The following is an 18,277-nucleotide window of genomic DNA, read 5'->3' on the forward strand; positions in this document are numbered from 1 at the left end:
TGACGAGGGAGTCATGGAGGGAGTGGTCTTTTTGGTACGCTGATAGGGGAGGGGATGGAAATATATTTCTGGTGGTAGGGTCCATTTGGAGGTGGTAGAAATGACGACAGATGATATGATGTATATGGAGGTTGGTGGGGTGGTAGGTGAGGACCAGTGGGGTTCTGTCCTGGTGGTGATTGGAGAGGCAGAGCTCAAGGGCAGAGGAGTGGGAAGCGGAGGAGGTACTCTCCACCGCATCGACTCCCTCGTCAGGTCCACACCCCCCACCAACCCAACCTCCACTCCCGGCACCTTCCCCTTCAACCGCAAAAAATGTAAAACTTGCGCCCACACCCCCCCCCCCTTACTTCCCTCCAAGGCCCCAAGGGATCCTTCCATATCCACCACAAATTCACCTGCACCTCCACACACATCATTTACTGCATCCGCTGCACCCGATGTGGCTTCCTCTATATTGGGGAGACAAGCCGCCTACTTGCGGAATGTTTCAGAGAACACCTCTGGGACACCTGGACCAACCAACCCAACCACCTGTGGCTCAACACTTCAACACCCCTCCCATTCCACTAAGAACATGCAGGTCCTTGGACTCCTCCATCGCCAGATCATAGACGGCTGGAGGAAGAGTGCCTCATCTTCCGCCTAGGAACCCTCCAACCACAAGGGATGAACTCAGGTTTCTCCAGTTTCCTAATTTCCCCTCCCCCCACCTTGTCTCAGTCAAATCCCTCGAACTCAGCACCACCTTCCTAACCTGCAATCTTCTTCCTGACCTCTCCGCCCCCACCCCACTCCGGCCTATCACCCTCACCTTGACCTCCTTCCACCTATCACATCTCCATCGCCCCTCCCCCAAGTCCCTCCTCCCTACCTTTTATCTTAGCCTGCTGGACACACTTACCTCATTCCTGAAGAAGGGCTTATGCCCGAAACATCGATTCTCCTGTTCCTTGGATGCTGCCTGACCTGCTGCGCTTTTCCAGCAACACATTTTTAGCTCCTACGTTCTAAGTCACGATTAGAGTGGCGCTGGAAAAGCACAGCAGGTCAGGCAGCATCCCAGGAGCAGGAAAATCGATGTTTCAGGCAAAAGCCCTTCATCAGGAGTCAGGACGAAGGGCTCCTGCCCGGAACGTCGATTTTCCTGCTCCTCCGATGCTGCCTGACCTGCTGTGTTATATTGTGCACCACTCTAATCTTGACTCTAATCTCCAGCATCTACAGTCCTCACTTAACGTCCTAAATCGCCCCAGCAAGTTCAGCCTCTCCCTGTAGCTCAAACCCTCCAACCAGGCAATACCCTTGTAAATCAATTGACCACAACAAAATTCCCACCGCATTTTGTCTAGGCCTGAAATTTGCCATCTTTTTAAACCTGCAACAATGAGCCAGTTTTAATGCAAGTCAGGTTGCGCGGCAGCTCAGGCGGGATATTCCACCCTTTCCCACTTCCTTGCAAAACTCCACAGAAATAATCTGACAGGAAAACGCAGATGCAAAGACATATCTCATAAGAGACTGGCTCTTATTGCGAGCCCACTAGGTCTCAGTCCTGTGCCTAATACTGTCCTGAACATATTTCTCCTACATTTCGGGGCCTACATTAGATGAACCAACGGTAATTTGAATAATTTCGAGCAAATTCCCGCAGATGCAGGAATCTGTACTGAAAACAAAAACATGCTGGAGATCACAGTGGGTCAGGCTGCATCCTTGAATCCGCTGTGATCTCCAGGATTATTTTTTATTTATCATTTAAACAATTTCATTTGGCCAACCTTTTGAAATCTGTCATGAACAGTTCACTCCTAACTTCGCCCGTTCAGAGGGTGGCGCGTTACATGTTACATGTACCTAAAGATTGCACCCTCTACCAGCGCAATGTGTGACATGATGACATAAGACAAATATTTAAATTACAAAATAGCCGAACAGTTGACACATCACAAAAAGATGTAAGCATGCGGTGAGCGTTTTATATCAGAAACTGTGTGATTCAATAATATAAGACATGTTTAATTTTAATGAATAAATAACCGGCTCCCAATTCACACCCTTTGTAGGGATTGTTGACAATGGTGAGTTTGGATGTGCCCTTAAACCGCATGACTAACATGGGAAGACACGATTCTGTCTAACCTGATGGATGTGAATCTGATGTGGGGGTTGAAATAGGTTCATGTCTTCAGGTAATATCAAAGGGGTCGCGTGAGTTCCCAAGGGAGTGGACAAATGTGTTCCCACCCTAACAGCCATTGTTTTAATCTAATTAATCACTTCTTCAGACGCTCACTGTCAGATGTGCCTCGATGTTCATTAGATTATGGAGTGAGGATAAAGGAAGGGTCTGATTAAGATCTGACTATAACACGTCTGATGTGCACGCATTTTAATTTACTCGATGAACTGCTGCTGTGAAGTCAAGAGAAACACAGTGCAGAACAATCGTAAACAGTCTCTCCTTACATTGTCGAGTTTATTTGCCAAGTTGAGTTCGGTTTTAGTATTCCACGACGGCTTTACCGTTTAAAGTCACCCTATTTATGATGCAAAGTACAACAAAACTCGAATCCTTATCCGCCATACACTTGATTTTATCTGTCTTTGTCTCACAATACCTGCTTTCAGCTCACTGAGAGAGAAAAAAACAGTAAGACTGATTCCTCACTAACCCCCATTCTTCCCCAATCTGGTGAATGTTTTGCCCACTGTCATCAAGAGGGGTTTTGTTTTAAAGTGAATGTCTGCCGTCTTTTAAACATAATCTCACGGGATATGAGTGTTTGGCTAGGATGAGATGCTAGGAGAGAGTGAAACCAATAACAGTTTGAAACAAAATAATATTCTGATGCACTGGAATAAACGCATTCGCTTGTACCTGAGACAGTCACGAACAGTGCACTCAGGGCTAGTTCGAAACCTTAAATTCAAGGGCGGCGTCTGACCGAGGGCATTAATTAATTGCACTGTGGAGTCGGGGTAAGAACTTTTGAGATCATTCCCTCATGAAATGAACACTTAATCACCTCTAGGTTCTGAGACAGCACGGAGGGTCGCGGTAATGAACTCGCCGCTGTACAGTCACTCTGAAAAATGCCTCGCGAATTTGGAAGCGTCCCAAAAAGATATAATTTATATAAAACAGATGCTCGAGAGTGCTTTAATAGGCTATAACACAATCTGGGGGTGGGGAATTGATATCTTTCTTGTGGTTTATAGCATCATCTGAACTCCTTTCACCGTGTCATATTACACACTGCAACACCTTCGAGGCATCTGTATGTTTTTTTTTCTGCACTGGCATCAAACTCTGCATTCTGGAGATTTGGCACAGTTCTCTTTGAAGGATAAACCAGCATGCAGTCACCCAACCCAGCACTATGTCCCCCCTGGTGTTATTGGTGCCTGCGTTTCATGTAACACCCAGCTAAAAATGTGGGCGCGTGTTTATCAGCGGAAATACCACCACCTCCTCAAACTCCCAAACCTAAGGTTTCCCAGGGGACCACATCACCCAAATACCAAGATCACATCGGGTCGCGGTCAGGTGGAATCGATGTGACTTGTTCACGTTGCCTCTTCACCCCAGTCACCCTGCCTGGGACGTATTGTTGGAGCAGAGCACCTCCTGCTGGTTGCGCTGCTGGTTCCACCAATTCTCTGGTGTTTCACTGCTCGCACATACACTCTATATTGAACTCTGTCGACCCTGGTCCAAGCTCCGGCTACAAGCTGCTATTTATTTACTCAATCATCAAATAAATGAGCATGGGATAATATAAAGCGCGCAGGAACAGCTATGAATCAACTTGCAAGAGAAGACGGACGGTGCTGAACCCGTTTACCAGGATGGTTTCAGGGATGGGGACAGGTTGGGGGTGAGATGGCCGCGAGGAAATTAGGTCAAGGTGTTCAAAATGTAGAGAGGTCTGGACAGAGTGGTGAGGCACAAATTGCTCCCATTCGTGGAGAGGTGGAGGCCGCCGGTTTAAGGTGATCAACCGAAAGGCCAGCTCAGCGAGAGGGGAGCGCCTGCAGTCAGGGTCTAAGCAGATTCAGGTATTTTAAAAAATATTTTTCTCTCTCAGAGTGAGCAGGATGTCTAACACTCCTATTCTTTTTCTTGTTTTATTTTCAACCCCACACTGCCGCGCAGATTCAGTTATAGCTTGGAATAACAATTGGATGGAAACGAGACAGACACAATACTACGGGAGACCCAACGCGTAAATGGTGCAATTGGTTGAGTTGTTCAGCCAGACACGACGGACTGAACGACCTCTTTCTCTGCTCTTATTTTCCCCATGAGTCTAAATGAGGTCAAAACAAGTGGATGAGGAGCCTGTACTAACCTGCTCAGACACAATTACAAATTACACAGCTTCACGTTACAACAGGTTAATTTGGAAGCACAAGCTTTCGGAGCGCCGATCCTTTGTCAAGTCGCTAGTGAATCATCACTAGCTCCCTGACAAAGGAGCAGTGCTCCGAAAGCTAGTGCGTCCAAATAAACCTGTTGGACTATAACTGGAGTTGTGCGATTTATAACTTTGTCCAACCCAGTCCAACTCCAGATCCTCCACATCACTGCCAGTCCAACACTGGCTCCTCCACATCACTCCCATTCCAACACTGGCTCCTCCACATCACTGCCAGTCTAACACCAGACCCTCCACATCACTGCCAGTCTAACACCAGACCCTCCACATCACTGCCAGTCCAACACTGTCTCCTCCACATCACTGCCAGTCCAACTCCGGCACCTCCACATCACTGCTAGTTGAACACCAGCCACATCACGGCCATTCCAACACCAGACCCTCCACATCACTGCCAGTTCAACACCAGCTCCTCCACATCACTGCCAGTCTAACACCAGACCCTCCACATTACTGCCAGTCCAACATAGGCTCCTCCACATTACTGCCAGTCTAATACCAGCTCCTTCACATCACTGCCAGTCCAACACCAGCTCTTCCACATCACTGTCAGTCCAACACTGGCTCTTCCACATCACCTCCAGTCCAATACTAGCTCCTCCATGTCACAGCCAGTCCAATACTAGCTCCTACACATCACTGTCAGTCCGAAACCAGATCCTTTACATCACTGCCAGTCCAACACTGGCTCCTCCACACCACTGCCACTCTAATACCAGTTCCTTCACATCATTGCCAGTCCAACACCATCGTCTCAACATCACTGCTAGGCCGAAACCAGATCCTCCACATCACTGCCAGTCTAAAACCAGCTCCTCCACATCACTACCAGTCCAACTCCGGCTCCTCCACATCACTGCTAGTTGAACACCAGCTCCACCACATCACTGCCATTCCAACACCAGATCCTCCACATCACTGCCAGTCCAACACTAGCTCCTCTACATCACTGCCAGTCCAACACAGTCTCCTCCACATCACTGCCAGTCTAAATCTGGTTCCTCCACCTCACTATCAGTCCAACTCTGGTTCGTCCACATCACTGCCTGTCCAACACCGGCTCCTCCACATCACTGCCAGTCCAACTCTGGTACCTCCACATCACTCCCATTCCAACATTGGCTCTTCCATATCACTGTCAGTCCAATACCAGCTTCGCCACATCACTGCCAGTCCAATACCAGCTTCTCCACATCACTGCCAGTCCAACACAGTCTCCTCCACATCGCTACCAGTCTTACACCGGCTCCTCCACATCACTACCAGTCAAACACCGGCTCCACCACATCACTGCCAGTCCCACTCCAGTTCTTCCACATCACTGCCAGTCCAACACCGGCTCCACCACATCACTGCCAGTCCCACTCCAGTTCCTCCACATCACCGCCAGTCAAACACCGGCTCCTCCCCATCACTGTTCAGACATATCATTGAACACCTCCGGCAGCAGTCAGACCTGCAGATTTCCGCCAGTAATTTTTGCTTTTGTTTCCGATCTCCAGCTTCTTCATTTTGCTGCTAATCTAAGCCCTAGGTCTACACTCTAGACTCAAGGGTTTAAATTTCAATACATAAAAACGGGAATTGGAAGCTAGTCTCAGTTGCTGCCCACGAGCCTATAATCTGGTGTTAAAACCACCTATAACCTGCTTCATCACTAATGCCCTTCCCTGAAGCAAAATTGTCAGCCCAGGGTCAAAATGTGGAGACTGGGGGTGAAACGGTAATGGCTGAGCAAGGAACTGCCCTCGCCTCCTTTAAGTGCGTGAGAATAACCCAGTTGTCTTTACAATTGCTTCCATTTTCACCTCTCCACGGTGGTGCACACTGGCAGATTCCGGGATCCCCCAGTCTGAGACCCACTGAAGTCCCCAAGATCTTGAGAAATTGGACGGCCAATAAATGCCGGCCAGTTAGCGAGTCTCATATCCACCAAAATGAATAGGTCAAAACCAATATTGTGTCGCACCATCTGCACCTTCGAATTTGAAGCGAGTCTTAAGAGTTTGTGAACCATCCGAGTATAAATTCTGGCAGTTAGGATGCAGTGTTAAAGACTTTTGTTTGGGCAGGTCGAGCGGAGAGAACTTCCCAGAGAGTTCAAGTCGTAGTCCACAGTGTGATACCTGGCTAGGGAGAGCCGCATGGTTCGGAGAGGATCATTGTCAAAATATCTTGAACTTTGTTTTTTGGCAATGATACGATTGGATCTGTTTGTCCGGGACCAGTGATCCTTCCCAGTCTATCTCTCTCCTAACAAGAGTGTCAGGGGAGAAACGGACAACTTGCACTTGCGCCTCCAAAACTTCCTGCTGAGTTCTGGGCTACATCTGCTGTTTTTAAAGAATCAGAGAGAAATGGGGAGCTGGGGGACAGCAGACAGAACTCATAGACTCCCTACAGTGTGGGTCCAGGCCATCCGGCCCATCCAATCCACACCAAGCCCCCAAGGTCATCCTACCAACATCCCCCCGTCACATCCCTACACACCTATACTCCTCGTGAGAGAAAGTGCGGACTTCAGATGCTGGAGATTACAGTCGAGAGTGTGGTGCTGGAAAAGCACAACAGGTCAGGCAGCATCTGAGGAGCAGGTGAGTCGACGTTTCGGGCAAAAGCCCCTCAGACTTTTCGACTATATTCCTCATGGCCAACCCCACCCATGGTTTGGTTGCGGGAGGAAACCGAGGCACCTGACGGAAAGCCACGCAGACAGTGCAATGTGCAAACTCCACACACAGCCTGGAAGTCACCCAGGCAATGTGAGTCCCCAGCGCTGTAGGGCAACCGTACTAAACACTGAGCCAGCATGCAGACCCCGCAGGACTTGCACAAGGGCACACAGAGCGCCATTCAACACCGGCCCCTGGCCAAACCCATTATTGGAAGCGTTCTTAAACAGGGGCACACGAATGAAATAGCGACGTCAGCACCATTTCCCCAAATAAAAGCCAGAAGAACTGTGGATGCTGTAAATCAGAAACAAATACAGCAATTGCTGGAAAAGCTCAGCAGGTCTGGCAGCATCTGTGGAGAGAAATCCCAAACATTTCTTACTGTGCGACAATGCAGTGCGTTATACTTGAAGGAGACCAGATACAGTGACCTCATTGTCATAGAGTCACAGAGATCGACAACTCGGGGAATGGTGGGGAAGGTCCGTCAATCCCATCCCATCCGCGCTGGTCAATCACAAACTCTTGACTGTTCGAATCCCACTTTCCATAGTCCGTAGTGTTGAACGCCTTGCTATTGCGAGTGTAGATCGAAATTACTTCTTCAATCTTATGAGGGTTTCTGTCTCTCCAAACCCTACAGGCAGAGAGTTCCAGATTCCCTGGGGGGATTTTTCCCCCTCACATCCCATCTAAACCTTCTGCCTCTTACCTTAAATCTATTCCCCCCCGGCCATTGATCACTGTATTAAGGGGAAACAAAATCTCCCTGTCTCCCCTATAGTGACTTCAATACATTCGGTGCAATTAATTAAAATCCAATATTTCCTCAATTATTATTGACTTTGTTTCAATTACCTCTTCATCTTGCAGAGACTGAAAGGTTGCCGGTGCGTTGTCAGTGAGGGGACTGGGAAATATTTGGTTAAAAATCACACAACACCAGGTTATAGTCCAACAGGTTTAATTGGAAGCACTAGCTTTCGGAGCGACGCTCCTTCATCAAGTGATTGTCAAACCTGGTGTTGTGAGATTTTTGACTTTGTACACCCCAGTCCATCTTCAAATCGGGAAATATTTGAACATATTGGAGGGCCTGTTGTGTGCTAGGTGTGTGTGTGTGTGTGTTGGGGGAGGGCGGGGGGAGGAACGGAATGAACGCTGGCAGTGAAGCATTGTCAATCATCGACACCATTCCCCTCAGCGCAGGTGTCACAGTGAGGAACACAGGTTAACAACCCACGAGATATTCCCCAAAATGGACTGCAAAGGGGATCATGCGCTCTACGTCTTGTGTGTGTTTGTGAGTATGTATGTGTTAGTGAGTATGTATGTGTTTGTGAGCATGTATGTGTTAGTGAGTATGTATGTGTTTGTGAGTATGTATGTGTTTGTGAGTATGTATGTGTTAGTGAGTATGTATGTGTGTATGTGTTTGCGTGTGTCTCTATGCGTCTGTAAATTAAATGAGTGCGTCTGTGAGTGTATGTCTGGCTGTGTGAGTTTGTGTCCCTGTGTGTCTGTGTGATTGAGTGTGCGTATGTCCGCGTCTCTGTGTATGTCTGTGTGTCTCTCTGTGTGTCTGCGTGTGTGTCTGTGCGTGTCTTGAGTGAATGTGTCCATGAGTGTATGTCTGACGCTGTGTATCTGTACATTTGTGTGAGTTTGTATGTGTGTGACTGTGTACGTATGCCTGTATCTGAGTGTCTATGTCCGTGTACTGTATGTATCTTGAGTGAATGTGTCTATGAGTGTATGTCAATGCCTCTCTGTGTCTGTGTCGCTTGTGTGCATCTATGTGTGTGCCCTTGGTGGTATTTGTCAGTTTGTGTCATTGTGTCCGTGTGTGTGTGTGTGTGTGTAATTGAAGGGTTTGAGAGAATTTCACTGGAAATGATGAAAGGTGAAATGAAGAGCTCGCTGGTAAGAAAGTGTGAAAGAAAGTTTATGTCCGAAACCAGAACCACTTAGACAAACATAGGCTTGAAGAGTTACATAACAGTGGGTTGACGTGAAGATTCCAGCCAGAACCTGCTCTCCAAAGCAGCTAAGGTGAAAGCCTTTGCTGTCACACGTACACTCAGGAAGGAAGTCATTTTATTCCGAGTAAACCATTAGTGATGTCGTGTTTATTGCAGTGAAGTGACTTTTTTTCTGAAGCCCGGTGTACAATTTAAGACCAAATCAATATGTAGCGAGAAGGTTTCGGAAAAAAAATTCCATCTTCCTGTAAAATTTCCAGTAGTAAAAATCTCAGAGGAGTGCTCTCACTCCAAGTACCAGTATCATTTAACACGTCTCCTTACAGGAATGCCTCAGTACAGCAGCTCAGATACTGCAGCGCACCTTGAGCAGGTATCAGGTATTCATTCATCCGCCCTCCTGATTTATGACCTCATTTCAAGTAGATTGCTCCAGAGGTCTTACTGCTAGACAAGGCTTTGATTTAGTGAACCCTGCTCTTCATAAACATTGTGGTTAGACATGCCCGAACGGCTGCAAGAAGTGGCTGTTTTCTGTCCAGAGCGAATCTCTGTCGGTGTTAGGATCGGAGACAGCACACCCCAACACACAAGGGCAAGATTAGACGATTCCTGATGAAGGGCTTTTGCCTGAAACATCGATTTCGCTGCACTTTGGATGCTGCCTGAACTGCTGTGCTCTTCCAGCACCACTAATCCAGAATCTGGTTTCCAGCATCTGCAGTCATTGTTTTTACCCTACCCCTAACTAGGTTGTCCTGCACTAACCCTGGCTTCCAATGCCTCTCCTCCCTTCTCTCCATATCACTTGCTGGAGCATTGTAGAATCATACAGTATAAGAGACCCTTGATTCATCAAATCTATATCGCCAAAAACAGAGTCCTACCTACACCAGTTCCACTTCCCCATTCTAGACCCCTAGCCTTGAATATTATGACAAATCGACAATGCTCTGGAGATAAGGATTTCAAAGACTCACAACCTTTTGACTGAAGTAAGATTTCTCGCCATCCCAGCCCCTTATCCTGAGACTACATCCCCCAGTGTTTCAGATCGCCCAGGATCTCCCCATTTTGTCTACCCCGTACCCAGAGGGACTTAATACTTTTGCCTGGGATTTACGGCACAGGAACTTACAAAAAGAGCTTCAACGCAAGCCGCCTTCATCCCTCCCCATGTCCCGCTCCTTCCTTCTCCCTCCTTACCTCCTCCCAACTTTAATCGGGGTCCGAGCTCCCACCTTTTCATGCTGCTGTCCTGTAAAGTGCTGAGTGATGTGGCCCCCCGGGATGTCACACCCAGAGCAGCCCACCCTCTCAAGTGAACCCAGACCACCAAGAGTACCAGAGCAATCTCTCCAGTGGCCTGACAAATACGTAACCCTGAGGCAACATTCCCCAAACAGATAGCTTACTCATTACCACCTTCTCATCTGTGGGAGCTTGCTGTTCACAAATAGATAACTGCTGTTTTCTGCATTAGATCAGCGACACCACGTTATCATTTCTTCATTGGCCGCGAGAGGACGAACTGAGCACTAAATAAATGCACGTCTTTGTTCTCCCGTTAAATGCAATAGTGTCCCCCTGTTGTTTCAGTTTCATGCCACACCGTTGCGTTTAACCAACGCTTTTCAGTCAGATTTGTATCTGAAAAATCATAAGGTTACAAAAGAATTCAACATCAAGAACCCTCTCCGCTCCTCATAATTTGTCTTCGGTAACTTCCAAGTCTTGTGCCTGGGTTCTTAGTTCTAACATTTAGCTTTTACCTCTTTTATAGACTTTAAAGCTAAAGGGATCAAAAACGATTGCTGAGCTGCATAATCACCATTCATGTCGAATTTTGGAACAGGCTTGAAGGGCCGAATGGTCTCCTGCAGCTCCTGTTTTCTCTGACGTGAAGGTGCCGGCGTTGGCCTGGGCTGGACAAGGTCAGAAGTCACACCACACCAGGTTATAGTCCCAACAGGTTTATCTGAAATCACCCAGGTGGATGGTGCTGTTAATAAGGCATAGTGTGTTGGGTTTCATTGGTAGATGGATTGAGTTCCATAGCCGCAAAATCGTGCTGCAACGATACAAAACCCAAGTGCGGCCGTACAGTTCTGGTCCCCATGTTTCGGGAAGGATGTGGAAGCATTGGAAAAGACCCAGAGATTTACCAGGAGGTTGCCTGGTCTGGAGGGAAGGTCTTATAAGGAAAGGCTGAGAGACTTGGATCTGTCCTCATTGGAAAGAAGAAGGCTATGAGGGGATTTGATAGAGACATACAAGATGATGGGCGGCACGGTGGCACAGTATGGGCGGCACGGTGGCACAGTGATGGGCGGCACGGTGGCACAGTGGTTAGCACTGCTGCCTCACAGCGCCTGTAGACCCGGGTTCAATTCCCGACTCAGGCGACTGACTGTGTGGAGTTTGCACGTTCTCCCCGTGTCTGCGTGGGTTTCCTCCGGGTACTCCGGTTTCCTCCCACAGTCCAAAGATGTGCGGGTCAGGTGAATTGGCCAAGCTAAATTGCCCGTAGTGTTAGGTAAGGGGTAATGTAGGGGTATGGGTGGGTTACGCTTCGGCGGGTCGGTGTGGACTTGTTGGGCCGAAGGGCCTGTTTCCACACTGTAAATCTAATCTAAAAAAAAATGATCAGAGGATTAGACAGGGTAGACAGTGAGAGTCTTTTTCCTTGGATGATAACGTCAGATTGTACGAGGGGGGCATAACTACAAATTGAGGGGTAATAGATTTAAGACAGATGTCAGAGGCAGGTTCTTTACTCAGAGAGTGGTAAGGGTATGGAATGCCCTGTCTGCCAATGTGGTTAACTCAGTCACATTAGGGAGATTTAAACAATCCTTAGATAAGCACATGGATGATGATGGGATAATGTAGGGGGACAAGTTGAGAATAGTTCACAGGTCGGCGCAACATTGAGGGCAGAAGGGCTTGTTCTGCCCTCTATTGTTCTATGTTCTATCACAAACTTTCATCAGACAAGGTGCAACGCTTCAAAACCTGGTGATTTCAAATGAACTCGTTGGTTTAAAACCTGGTAGCTAAAAACAATGACTGCAGATGCTGGAAACCAGGGTCTAGATTAGAGTGGTGCTGGAAAAGCACAGCAGGTCAGGCAGCATCCGAGGAGCAGTTTAAAACCTGGATGTCATGTGAACATAGAGCATAGAACATAGAAAAATACAGCGCAGTACAGGCCCTTTGGCCCTCGATGTTGCACCGACCCAAGCCCACCTAACCTACACTAGCCCACTATCCTCCATATGTCTATCCAATGCCCGTTTAAATGCCCATAAAGAGGGAGAGTCCACCACTGCTACTGGCAGGGCATTCCATGAACTCACGACTCGTGTGACTTCTGACCTCTTTTCTAAGGGAGAAAGTGAGCACTGCAGATGCTGGGGATCAGAGCGGAAGAGTGTGGCGCTGGGACCCAGGCCGACATGCGCCATGTGTTACCACAGCCTGGTTCGCTGCCAATTTTTTTTAATCCTCAATGAGTCTTGGTGCTCAGCAATTACTAACGAAGAGGCTCGATTATTAAGAAACCTGATTAGTAGTAACCATTGAATAGCGTCTATTCAACATGAACATTTCGCGTTCCCGCTAAAGTAACGCTAATAATGTGGGTTAAATTATATAATTTTTGCCATAATTTTATTGTAAATATATCCAACTTTAATATGTGCCATGACTTATGGCATTTAAAGCAGCAAGTATTTGATTTGATATCCCTATAGCTGGATTATTCAGGACGAGAGCAGTATTCTGGTGGGAATGGGTTGAGCCCTCTCAGAGCGCGGTTCATTAAGAAGCTTCTCTGCATCTTCCTCTCAATTCCACACAGTCTCCAAGCACAGAGCCCACAGAGAACCCTCAAAACGGAGGGGAGAGGAAAATACCACGGATGCTGGAAATCTGAACTAAAAACAAAAAGTGCTGGAGAAACTCAGCATCTGTGGAGTTAAACGCTGAGTCCGACATAACTCTTCTCATACATTGCCTGGGATAGTAATTTATATAATCAAATACGTGAAATATTTTATTATAATTATGTGTTCATTTATATAATTAATTGCATTTTCTATAATTAAAATTATAAATATTTTGTAATAATATGACATTTTATTATAAAATAGATAGGAAGTATTATGGAATTTTATATTATCAGAATCGCATATTTTAATTTGTATAATTTCATCTATAATATATTTTCTGTGAGCATGTATCTGTTACGTAATTATATATGTTTTATATAATCTTGCATATGATGTATTTTGTATAACCCTACATATGATATATTTTATGTAATCACATATATGCTTTATCCAATCTATGTAGGACGTATTTTGTATATTCCAAAAACCGATGTATTTTATATAATCGTTGGATGATCTACTTTATGTGGTCATAGATATGAGATCTTTTGTAGAATCCTATAATGATGTATTTTACGGATGAGATGTGTATGAGAAGAGTCGTATTAGACTCGCACCGTTTTTCTGTCGCTGCCCAGACCTGGTGAGTTTCTCCAGCACTTTCCGTTTTCATTACAAAGTTTCACAGTTTGAGAATACTTGCTGCTGTCACACTGTTGAACCAAGACTTTGGTTTCACGGGTAGTGAACCATAACAGTGAGCCATAAATTTTCAATATTACTTTGCGGGGAACTGTTTACTTGTGAAAGTGTTGGGAATGAAGTGAGAATATCTCCGGGTAGGGGCAGAGTCAATAGTCTGTCAAAGTTCCCACTCACCACAGGTACCAAGTTAATAGCAACCCCTCCCTTTCGAGGCAGAGAACCGGTCCGAACCCAACTGACCCGCAGTTCATTACGAGAAGGTTGCAAGTTATAAATAATCTGGTTATTGCTGGTAAGAGCTCGCTATCCGCAGGACAGATAGTCTTTCAGTCAGGGTAGAAGTCACATGGAGGGAGGTTACTGTAAATCACACCGCAGTCCTGTGATGTTATCGCCGGCTGCACCGAGTGAGTTATTGACCTGTCATTCCCCACCAAGTGGTGAAGCTAACCCCGCCTGGCCCTGGGAAAAATCCACGTGGAAAGTGCGGGGATTTATGAGGCGAGTGGCGGCCATCGCTCACAGCCCAGCCATTGCCCCATCAGCAAGCTTCCCCCATGGGTCACTGAGACCGACTGAGAACTGCCTGCAACTTGCCTCAAATTCGAGGTGGACACCAGACTTCAGACAGAGACAATGTCCGAAGGGAGAGTGACTTCAATACAAAGTGTGTGTGTGTGTGGGGGGGGGGGAGGGGAATGTGTGTGGGTGTGTGTGGGGTATGTGTATATGGGGTGTGTGTGTGTGGGTGTGTGTGTGGGTGTGGATGTGGCGTGGGGTGTGTGTGTGGCGTGTGTGTGCGAGATGTGGGTGTGGGTGTGTGTGGGTGTGTGTGTGTGGGGTGTGTGTGTGGTGTGCGGGGTGTGTGTGTGTGTGGGTGTGGGCGTGTGTGTGGGTGTGGTAGGTGTGTGTGGGTGTGTGTGTGTGGGTGTGTGGGTGTATGTATGTGGGTGTGTGGGGGGTGTGCGTGTGGTGTGTGTGTGGGGGGGGGGGTGGGTGCGGGTGCGTGTGTGTGTGAATGTGTGGGTGTGTGTGTTGGGGGTGATACCCCGCATCTGTGAAGCTGCCATTTTATGGACAGGTATTTTCAGTTTAAAGACTGACAGGGTGAATGAGAGGTGCTAATGAGTGACAGCGATGCTTTGCTGACCCCGCTCCCTGGGATCTTTCTTCCCCCCCCTCCCCCACATGTGTCTCCCCCCCCCCACACACACACACACCCACCCGTGTCTCTCTCTCTCTCTCCATTCTGCTCCTATAATGGAACTGAACCCACCCAGACTCAAACATTCACATGAAAACTCAAGTTACACTTCAGTAGACTACTGCACTAGCTGAAGGCGAGAAAATACAAACGCGATTTCTTTTGAAATTTTCTGTGTTTCAGAACTGCAGCGTCATTTCAGTGTGAGTTGGTCAAGTTTGACAAGAGTGTGGGCTCAGAATCTCAGGTGTTCCAGGATTTCAATGTGAAACTCTAACCGCTTCTCCTACCCCAACAATGAGTGAACTATTGTCTCGTTCTCTCTCCACAGCCGTGCATATTTGAACCAGTTTTCCAATTTCTCCTCAAATTCCACCCAGACCCGAGTTACCAACCTATTCAGTGAAATGAATGATGTGAATAATACGGTTTTCACAATGGAATAATTAATTTGCTCCAACTATTAAAACAAGAGAGAATGATGAAGTGACTTGAATGGGAGCCTCGGAGGAGCCTCATTGTTTGTCCTTTAATGAGCTTTTCGGTAAATGGCGGGGAAATATTGTCCTGTTTCTCTGTAATATGATCGAGGTAAAAGTGTATTAAGAGTCGAAATCCCCCAGCGCAATGCGTTCGGAAAAGGCTCCCGCCCATTATTTGCGAGGGTTTGAGTCTTTGCTTCAGTTTACAGTTGATTAGAGTCGACACTGTTTGGAACTACACACACTACCATGATATGGGGCAGGTAGATTCTAATGAGCTGCCGAGTGATAAATTTCATAATTATTCTACCCACTGCTAACAGAAAATTCATCAGTCAAGGCAAATTAGTTCAGATTCATTAGAATAAGGAATCTAACGGGCACATATACTTTATTAGTTTACACCAATAGCTTTAATTAGCTACATATTTCACAGCTACAGTACTGTTCCTGCCTGCTCTTAAGGTAGGGACTGCTTTATGTCTTTTATTTACAGTAACAAGCTATCAGGGCCCACGTTAACCCCGTCATTAATTCTGAAAGACGAGATAGGTTTGCTTTATTAACCAGAGTCCCGTCAGATCTTCCCTCGTCTCTGAACTGGACAACTGTTATTTTCTCCCCTCTCGCTTTCCTATCGCCCACCCTTCCACCTACCCCACCACCCACCCCCCTCCCCCCCGCCCCAAATTAATTCGGCTGACTAAACAAATAAGACGGACACCCTCCCCCCAAAAATGCACAAAGGACAACAAAACGCGCCAATTTTGTCTGCAGTTTCTACAATAGCATTAGCCCTTACGGATTCGCCGCACAGCTGTCATGTGCCCTCAACATTGAAATAAATCCGGGATCTGACAAGTTCATATATTTAATATTCTTGCCAGTTGCAACTATGTCGTTTTAAGCCAATCAAATAATACTTTTTTTAACCGGTTTTCATTTTCAAAGAATTCACTTACTTGTGTTTGTAAGTAGTCTTCCTTAGACGTCCCTCAGAATCCGTCACACATCTTCAGCAGCAAATGACAAGACTCGCAATCTTAGCACTTGCTGAAGAGAGTGACTGAAGAGTTGGCCCCTCCTGCTGGGCAGAGCTGGAACTTCACGACAGATCATCACTGGCATCAGAGTTGCCAGAACTGACGAGAGGAGGTTACACTCGAACTGAATCAAGAGGTCGAGAAAGCTTAAGAAATCAAGTTTATTTTTTTAACAAAACACGGTGTATTTATTTAATTAACATATTTCAATTAAAATTGTGCCTTTATTTTAAAGCCTGCTTTCGAAATTCTTGCGACTACACTGCATACAGCCCAGGTCACCACATTACAGGATGTGGATGCTTTAGAGAGGGTACAGAGGAGGTTCACCAGGATGTTGCCTAGTATAGACAGTGCTAGGTATGAAGGGAGGTGGCATAAATTAGAATTATTTTTATTAGAAAGATGGAGGTTGAGGGAGAATCTGATTGAGGTCTCCAAAATCATGAGAAGTGTAGACAGGGTGGATAGCAAGAAGCTTTTACCCAGAGTATGGGACTCAATTACTAGGGGTCATGAGTTCAAGGTGAGAGCGGAAAAGTTTAAGGGAGATATGGGTGGAGAGTTCTTTACACAGAGGGTGGTGGGTGCCTGGAACACGTTGTCAGAGGAAGTGGTAGAGGCAGACATGATCGTGTCATTTAAGATGTATCTAGACAGGTACATGAATGCACAGGGAACAAAGGGATACAGATCCTTAGAAAAGAGACAACAGGTTTAGATCGAGGATCTGGATCAGCACAGGCTTGGAGGGCTGAAGGGCCTGTTCCTGTGCTTTATTATCTTTGTTCTTGTTCTTGTTTGTAACCAGAAGAGGCTGCGAACATGCTTTTTGCACATACATATCTAATGCCAATAAAACAAAATGCCCATCTAATAATTTCGATCTCAGCCCTTGCTCAGGGGGTTACTCCCAGATTTGGTTCTAGATTAAGGTGATATTCCAGAGTCAATCTGAAAGAGTAATCCACTTGGATTAGATCTGAAAATGTGTTGCTGGAAAAGCGCAGCAGGTCAGGCAGCATCCTGAATTCAGGAATTCCTGAAGAAAGGCTTATGCCCAAAACGTCAATTCTCCTGCTCGTTGGATGCTGCCTGGCCTGCTGCGCTTTTCCAGCAGCACATTTTTCATCTCTGATCTCCAGCATCTGTAGTCCTCACTTTCTCCCAAACTAAGGAGTTGACTGTTCAGAGGAGGAAATTTAACACTATCCAATTTCCAAGAAGGGCTGGAGAGTTCTCCAGTGTTAGCTCATCCTCAGTTAATATTACACAAGAAAAATATTATCTGAACATTTAAAAGGCATCTGGATGGGTATATGAATAGGAAGGGTTTAAGAGGTATGTGGACCAACTGCTAGCAATTGGGACTAGTTTAGTTGAGGATATCTAGTCGGCGTGGACGAGTTGAACCAAAGAGTCTCTCTCCATGTTGTACATCTCTATGGTATAGAGGTTTTAAAAATCATGAGGGACATGGATAGGGCAAATAGACAAGGTCTTTTCCATGGGGTGGGGGAGTCAAGAACTAGAGGGCATAGGTTTAATGTGAGAGGGAAAACTTTTTAAAAGGACCTAAGGACAACTTTTTCACACATACAGGGGTGCACGTATGGAATGATCTGCCAGAGGAGATTGTGGAGGCTGGGACAATTGCAACATTTAAAGGTTGTCTGGATGGGTATATGAATAGGAAGGGTTTAGAGGGATAAGGGCCAAGTGTTGGCAAATAGGACTAGCTTAATTTAGGATCTGGTTGGCATGGATGAGTTGGACCATAGGGTCTGTTTCCATGCTGTACAGCTCTATGAGTCTCCAACTCTATGGTCATTATCAGTGAGCTGGTTGTGG

At 46.5% G+C, this 18,277-nt stretch overlaps 1 protein-coding gene across 1 annotated transcript in view; it reads right to left on the reverse strand.

Moving 5' to 3' along the window:
• Positions 1-16,417, reverse strand: part of lmo4 (LIM domain only 4) — a 38,312-nt gene extending 21,895 nt beyond the window's left edge. Inside the window, exon 1 of the mRNA XM_060830620.1 lies at positions 16,346-16,417. The gene's annotated coding sequence lies outside the window, so the exon portion shown is untranslated. The remainder of the gene's footprint in view (positions 1-16,345) is intronic.
• Positions 16,418-18,277: the final 1,860 nt, after the last annotated feature.

The sequence above is a fragment of the Hemiscyllium ocellatum genome, chromosome 9 (genome assembly GCF_020745735.1).
Source record: "Hemiscyllium ocellatum isolate sHemOce1 chromosome 9, sHemOce1.pat.X.cur, whole genome shotgun sequence".
Classification (NCBI taxonomy): domain Eukaryota; kingdom Metazoa; phylum Chordata; class Chondrichthyes; order Orectolobiformes; family Hemiscylliidae; genus Hemiscyllium; species Hemiscyllium ocellatum.